Source organism: Canis lupus, chromosome 13, assembly GCF_048164855.1.
Source record: "Canis lupus baileyi chromosome 13, mCanLup2.hap1, whole genome shotgun sequence".
NCBI lineage: Eukaryota > Metazoa > Chordata > Mammalia > Carnivora > Canidae > Canis > Canis lupus.
In genome coordinates, this window is record NC_132850.1 from 5,696,878 (window position 1) to 5,704,107 (window position 7,230).

Genomic DNA, 7,230 nt, shown 5'->3' on the forward strand with positions numbered 1-7,230 from the left:
CCCTAAAGGTGACACGGCATAGGTAAGTGTGTCAGCCCCGTGGCTATCTCAGGAAGTGTTGGAGACAATGGGGCACGAAGGGCAAATGCCCTGTGGTTGACGTGGTGAGTGAAGGGAAAAGGCTCTAGAAAGGGGGTCACAAGGCCAAGGGGATATACCCATCATGAGGATGCCAGATCGTAGGGGTCTTTGAGCCATCATAGACCTTGGCTTTTGCTCTGAGCAAAACAGGGGAGCCCCTGCAAGCCTCTGAGCCCAGGAAAATGACGTGAGTTGTATTTTACAGGATCTCTCTGGCTGCTGAACGACACCCCAGAGGGCAAAAATGGAAGAAGCGCGCTTCATTAAGAAGGCAGTTGGAATAATCCAAGTGAGATAGGACGGCGGCTTGGACCAGGGTGCCCCCCGCCGATACCTCGAGGCAGGGAAGAGGACTGTTCCAGGCAGTAGACGTGGTGGGAAGCGGTCAGATCCTGGATGTTTGTGGAAGGAAGAGGCTGTGAAGCTTCTCAATTGAGCAGATATGGCAGGTGAGGGAAAGAGGGGGGTAAGGAGGCCTCCGGGTCTCTGTGACCCAAGCAACCAAAGCATTTGGCGTTCATTTGAGACGTCATTAGGCGTCATTAGGCCCAAGAGATTTGACGGGCCTGAGGTTGGAGGGGGCTCTGGGACGGAGGGGTGCATTTGCAGGGCGTGAGCCCAAGACGGCATTTAACACCACGAGGCTGGATGAGATCATAGGGGGTTGGGGTAAACCAGGAGGAGCCAGGGCCGTGGCACTACACGCTGGACAGGTGAGAGTGAGGCAGCCGAAAGCCCCAGGCAGGTGGCCAGTGAGGAAGGAGTGGCTGTGAGCACTGTGCTGTCCAGGAAGACAAGCGGCAGGGAGGGGTTCAAGGAGGAGGCGGTGGTCGGCTCTGTCCTGTGCTCTGAGGCCCAGTGAGGGGGGACCAGAAAGTGCCTGCAGGGTTGAACCAGGTGCTCAGGGTCATCCAGCCGGGCCGCCCTCCTCTGCCCCACAATCTGACTGCAGCGTGTGTTGGTCTCGTAGACCTTCGTCCTCGAGGCTGGAGAGGGATCTGGACATTTTAGCCAGACCCCCAGGGGGCAGTTTAACATAAAGAGCAGACTTGGGGATCAGAGGTGGGACCTCGGGCAGGTCACTCCAACTCTCTGAGCCTTGATCTCTTCCTCGGGAAGCAGGGACAACCGTCCCCACCTCTCGAGAGTGGGTGGGACAGACTCACAGCCAACAGGAACTGCTGGCGGAGGCTGGGGCATCCTCCCTTTGAGAAACGAGGAGGCCTCACTCGTGGGGAGTGGGCTCGCCATGAGGTGTTCCTTGGGGGCCTGTTGGGAGCAAGGCCTACAGTGCAGAGGCTGGAGGGCAGTAGCAGGCCAGACCCAGAGGGATGTCTGGAGGGATGTCTAGACCTTGGACAGGCCCTGCTGGGATTTCTGTTCAGAACCCCGGCTGGACTGTCGCTTTACAGAGGGGGGCACTGGTGGCACGAGTGTGCATTCCCTGGAAGGGTCAGAGGCAGAGCAGGGCTTGGGGTCTTGCCCCCCAGAAACACGCTGAGCCTCACCCCCCACCCAGCTGGGTTATCTGGGGCTGTGAGTTGGTGACCGGTCTCCAGGGAGCAACAGTAAGGGCATCTACCCTGCCCCAGTGCTGTGTATAGGGATGGATGAAGATGTGCGTGTGAGTGGTGTTCTTGCATGTGTGCTTTTACAAGTGTGGGGCGTACAGAGCATGGCAGCTCACACATGTGACTGTTCATGGGCACTCCCGGGTGTGCACGTGCCCTCGGGTGAGCCGGCCTGTGCGCTCTGCTGCACCGTATCAGCCGCTCCTTGCACAAGTAAAAGAAGTGATGGGCAGAGGCTAGAGGTCTGGGGGCAGCAGCCAGCCCAGGAGCCAAGTGATGTCCTAGGAAAAGTGCTCGAGGGCTCCACGGCCACGCTCTCTCCTGCATCACACACGGGAATGGGGCTGCCACCTTCCCTGGCCTGACGTCATGTCGCCCCTGCACAGCTGTTGGCAGGAGGCTCCCAACCTGGTTTCTGGGGCCAAGTCCCAGGAAGCCCGTCTCTGCCTCGACCTGGTGGTGGCTTCTCAGTCTTCACACTGAGGACAGAGTTCCGAGGAGTGGGAAACCCTGGGCCACACCCAGATGCCAACCGAGGCCACCAAGCAGGGACTCTATCCCGTCCCGACGAGCCTGGAGCTCTGTGCTTCCCTCTGCAATAAACCAGACTCCCAACTCCCCACCTTCTGCCCTTGGAAATGAATCATTTAAGATTCCTCTTTCATTCTGGAGCCTCTCAAACAGCCTCATGAGCTGTGAGCATGTCTCCCAAGGTAGAATTTAAGGCAGCTGCAAAATGCCTCGATATTTTCAGCGGCCTTATTGTGCTTAAACTCGTTAGAGAGGCCATGGAGTTAATTAGTATATAGATTTTCCCATAGAAAGCTAATTTTCAGAATGATTTGCAGCCACTGGGTCTGTAACAGACTGCAATCTATTTTCTTCCCAACTTTTTTCTTCCCCAGAGAGAAGCCCAAATTGCAGTGACCAGGTGATTCCCATACCTCAGTCCCGGCCCGCCCCTCCAAGGGTTCAGAGCCCCCAAAGGCTGGCAGCTCGCCCACAATCCTGTCCAACTCACCGGCTCTCGGCCAGTCGCCTCCACTTCCACAGGCGCCCGCACTGGCTGGCCAAGGGGTGCAGTGCCGGCGGGCTGAGGGGTCCTTGCAACGGCACACGGTGCAGGGGTTAAGTGCACGGCCTGGGGCCAGACAGACCTGGGACAACCCAGGCTCCAACCTTCTGGAAGGTTATTTAAACTCTCTATATTTCACGTCCCTCGTTAGTAGAATCAAGATTAGTAGATCATTACTTCGTAAGGATTATTAGGAGTCACAACATTGGGATTATAAGGATGGTTAGTAATGTTGATCTTGAAAAAGGCAACCTTTAGGGGTGTCCCCAGTGTCCTAGGCCCTGTGCTTCAAGTACCTTATATAGTCTCATTAAATTCTTATTATCTCCTTATATCACGGGGGTGGGGGGGAACTGAGGCTCCGAGGGGTTAAGTAACTTGCCCAAAGTCGCACAGCTAGCTGGTGACGCACAGGGCTTTGAATCTAGGGCTGAGTCCAGAGCCAAAAACAGGTGAAATAACTCATGCAAATGACAGCTCTATGATTTTTATTACTACTCCTATGAATGCAGCTACTCCTGCTACTTTTTCCCCAGGACCTGAGCCCCTCCGTTACATTTCCCAGCGCTGCGATTCTGCGTTCTGGGCAGAAAAGTAAGAGAATCCAAGTCTCAGAGCTGAAAAGTCCCTCAGACTGTGGGATCCATCCCTCCCTCACTGGCCAGGTGGGGAAGTTGAGGCCCAGAGAAGTTAACGGACCTACCAAAGTCACCCATGCTGAGCAGTTTGGGGCCCACGACGGCGGACCGCTGGCCAGTCCCTTTTCCCCTGCAGAGAGCCTGCTGCTTTTCCATATCAGGCCCCAGAGCTCCTCAGAGGGCCTCTCAAAATGTGAAGGCAGGGGATGAGCTGACACCTGACAGCCTGGTGATGGTTTGGATGGTTTCTGAAGCCCTCTGCTGAGTGAAGGCAATATTAGTCATCAGAGATCGGTGCGCGTCGGAGAATCCTTGTCAGAAAATGTGATGACTTAGTGGACTGAAAATGTATTTCCCTGCCTTATCACACATCTGGAGTTCCAGCAGAGCAGCCCCTGGGCTGGGGAGGCAGTCGGCCTCAAGAATTTGCACAGATATTGGTGTTTATCAGAAGAAGTCCAAATGGAGGCTGAGCCGCGAGGGTGACGGGGAGTAATAGCTTGAGAACATGCCGATGGTGATAAGGAAACAGTATCTGCTCATTACCCTGGGGACCTCTCCCACCACCTCAAACCCACAGCCCTGCCTGCTCCTGGCTTTAGGGGCTGATTACATTCGCTCTTTTGACCAGTGGCAAAGGAAGAGAAAATACATTTTTGTTGACTAGGAAAAAGCCAACAGATTTCCCAGAAATGGGCCTTCTATCCCATTGCAATTCCACTCAGCAATACTTACAGAGCACCTGAGAGCCAGGCCCCGCACTCCTACTGGGAGCTAAGCTCCGTGAATGCCTGCTTTGTGCCATGCCTTGGAGGGGGGAGTCACCAGCACACACTGGGACCTATGCCAGGTGGGCACCTGGTGGGTCGCAGACCATGGGATGGCTGGGCTTCCATGGTGTCCCACGTTCCCATGCCATCAGTGTCAAGTGCTGGGCCTTAAAGCTCAATCTGAGATCATCCCTGTCTATAGGGCATTTGCAGCTTGGGGTAAAAAGACATATGACCCAGTTGCTAAAATGCCCTCTGGGCCAGCTCTTACAGGTTGCCTTACAAAGTCCTATAGGGACCTAGACAGGTGAGAGATCACTCTGCATGGGGTCGGGGGTGGGGGTGGCCTCCTGAGAAAGGCTGCCTTTGAGGCAGGTCTCAAAGGAGGAGTTGGAGTTTGCCAGACAAACAAGGCAAGAGCATTCCAGGAAGAGGAACAACTTGAAGCAAGATAGGGAAGCATGACCGTGCAGAACATTTTTGGGGACACCAGTAAGTTGGCCAATGCTGGGGCAGGGGTGGGGGGTGGCGGTGAGGAGACAGCAGGAGATAAAGCTTCGCCGGTAGGCTAGAGCCATCTAGTGAGCGGTCATCCCTGCTCTGAGGAGCCGAATAGGTCTGCAGAGGAGCTGTAGAAGGTAGGTTTCGGGGGCCCCCACCCACATTCCAGCAGGATGAGCTCCACCTTTCTTTCTTTCCTATATTGGATATCTGCATAAGAGTCCACTTGAAAATGGGATTTGACAGGTGAAAAGAAGGAAGGGAAGATGAGAGAAGAAAGAAAGGAAGGGACAGAGGATGGGAGAAAGAGGAACAAATAGCATTAGGTCCAAACTCCATAGGATGTAACAATAAGGAGTCTGAGCCCTGAGAGGTTAACAGACAACCATGGGGTCATATAGGGAATTTATGGCCAAGCCAGGAGCAGAATCCCAGTCTGCCAGCTTCCAGACACTGTTTCTCCATTTGGCCTTGAGGCTGCACACGAGTGGAACCCCAAGATCAGCTTCTGCTAGCCTGAGTGCCCCACGGCCCAGTGGATGCAACAGGGGCCGCCCCTCCCAAGTCCCAGAAGGCACTAAGCCAATGGACAAAATGCTTCCCACTTGCAACATTTCTGCCATGAAAGAGTCTGAAGCCTTTGTCTGGGCATGTCTCTGCTCTGAGGTGGGCCTGGTGAAGATGGCATCCTGAGGAGCAGTGGGCTCAGCTGTCCTGGTGTCTGGAAGAGTGACTCCCAGCTCCTCTCTCATTTTTAGATGAGGAATCTGAGACCCAGGGAGAAGGGGCATCATAGTCTAGGTCACACAGTGGGCAGCATGGAGCCAAGCCCTGACGCCAGGTCTGTGGGCCTGCCCAGGGTGCTGCAAGGTGTCTGCAACTGCCAAGTCTGAGGAGGCACTGAGGAAGCCTATGCAATGCCAGCAATGATGACAGTAAATATGTCTCGCTTCGTTTACTCAGCACAGTGTGCAGTGAGCCTTGGGTGCGTACTGTCTTAGCACAACCGGGCCTCACCCACACTCATCAGCTCTCCAGGCAAGTCAGGATTGATCCCTCTCCAATCTGATAGATTTTAAAGGGTTTGTTTAGTGTTTATTTGGGGGAGAAATTGAGTCCTGCCTGATGAGGGAAGGATGGGACAGACGCTCGGCCTCTTCTGCTTTCTGTCATGTCCTCACTGTCTGAGCAATTCCGTTCTACCCCAAACTTGCATGCTTCCACTTAGCAAAGCAAATGTCTTTAGCACTCAACTGACCCACTGTCCTTAGAAGACAGGTTAGAAGCCGCCCATTTTCCCTCTGGCCTTCGGGGGGAGGTTGCAAGGAGACATCGTATTCCCACCCTAAGCAGCTTCTGTTCAGCCATATCCAGGGTCCTCCCTGAGACAAGTTGTGACAAGCACAGTCGTCCCCATCTTGGTGCATTTCCAGTGTTTTGGGTGCCCTAGGCTTGGCCAGTAGGAACTACCATAGCAAAGTGGATTAAACCCTGACCTCAGGAATGAACATTTAATTTACTACCTACTATGTGCCGGGCACTGGCCCACAGCTTCCACATCAGTTGTTCCTTTAAACTTCCAATGGCCCCAAGATATAGGTATTGTCATCCTCATTTCACAGATGAAGAAACCAAGGCTTAGAGAGATGCTGTCACTTGTCTGAGGTCCCATAGCTCGGGACCTGGGTTTATTCCTATTTCTGCTTTTTCTTAGTCTGCCCTGCCCCAGGGGGTGGGATTCCTTTCTCCCTCCCAATATGGGCCCTACTTCCTGGACGATGCAAAAGGGTTCTGCATGTATAGACTTGCCTTCGAATCCCTTTGGGATTCAGGAAACCAATCCTTTCTCCAAGGTCGTTCAAGAACCCTAGGGTGGGAGTACAGACCTCACAACTGCAGGGTACGTGGGCTTTCTGGGGTTCTGCACCCTACAAACCCAGCTCCCTGTATGGCCTTTCCATTCCCAGAGGCTGGCTCCCTCACTCCCTGACTGCTATTGAGTTCTCCCAAGGGTTAAAAATGGGAACAAAATAATTTATTTCAAGATCTTCAAAAACAAATTCAAATTTTTTTTAATTATGTCAAATTAAGGCCATTAAAAGTTAAGCTGTGTACCGAGAGCATTTTCCTGGGAAAGGTGCTGTAACATCATTATTTCTCCCCAAAACGCACTTACTGTACATTTCTCAAAGCCATCAGCCTTGATTGAAGGCTAATGAAAAAGCTGTCCTGCGTCAGTTTATTTCTTGTATCCATTAAGAATAATTACGGCTGAACAATTTTTGATGCCTGTAACCTTCGAAAGCGTTGCTAATGGCATTATAAATTGCTCCTTGTCCAATGACTACAGCGAGATGCTTAATTCAAAGGCGCTCTGTCAACAGGACTGATTTGTGTGGCTAATGAGTGCGTTTAAAACAACAGCCTCAGCTCATGCATCCGAATGTCAATAAGAGGACGAGGTTCAATAAGGAGGCTTGTCCGTAATAATTAGCAGGGACAAGTGCTCTGGATCAGGCCCACTGTGGCTTTCACAGCCCTGTTCTCAAGACATCACCAGCATCCCTGGGGCCTGGACACAACTCTGCACTCCG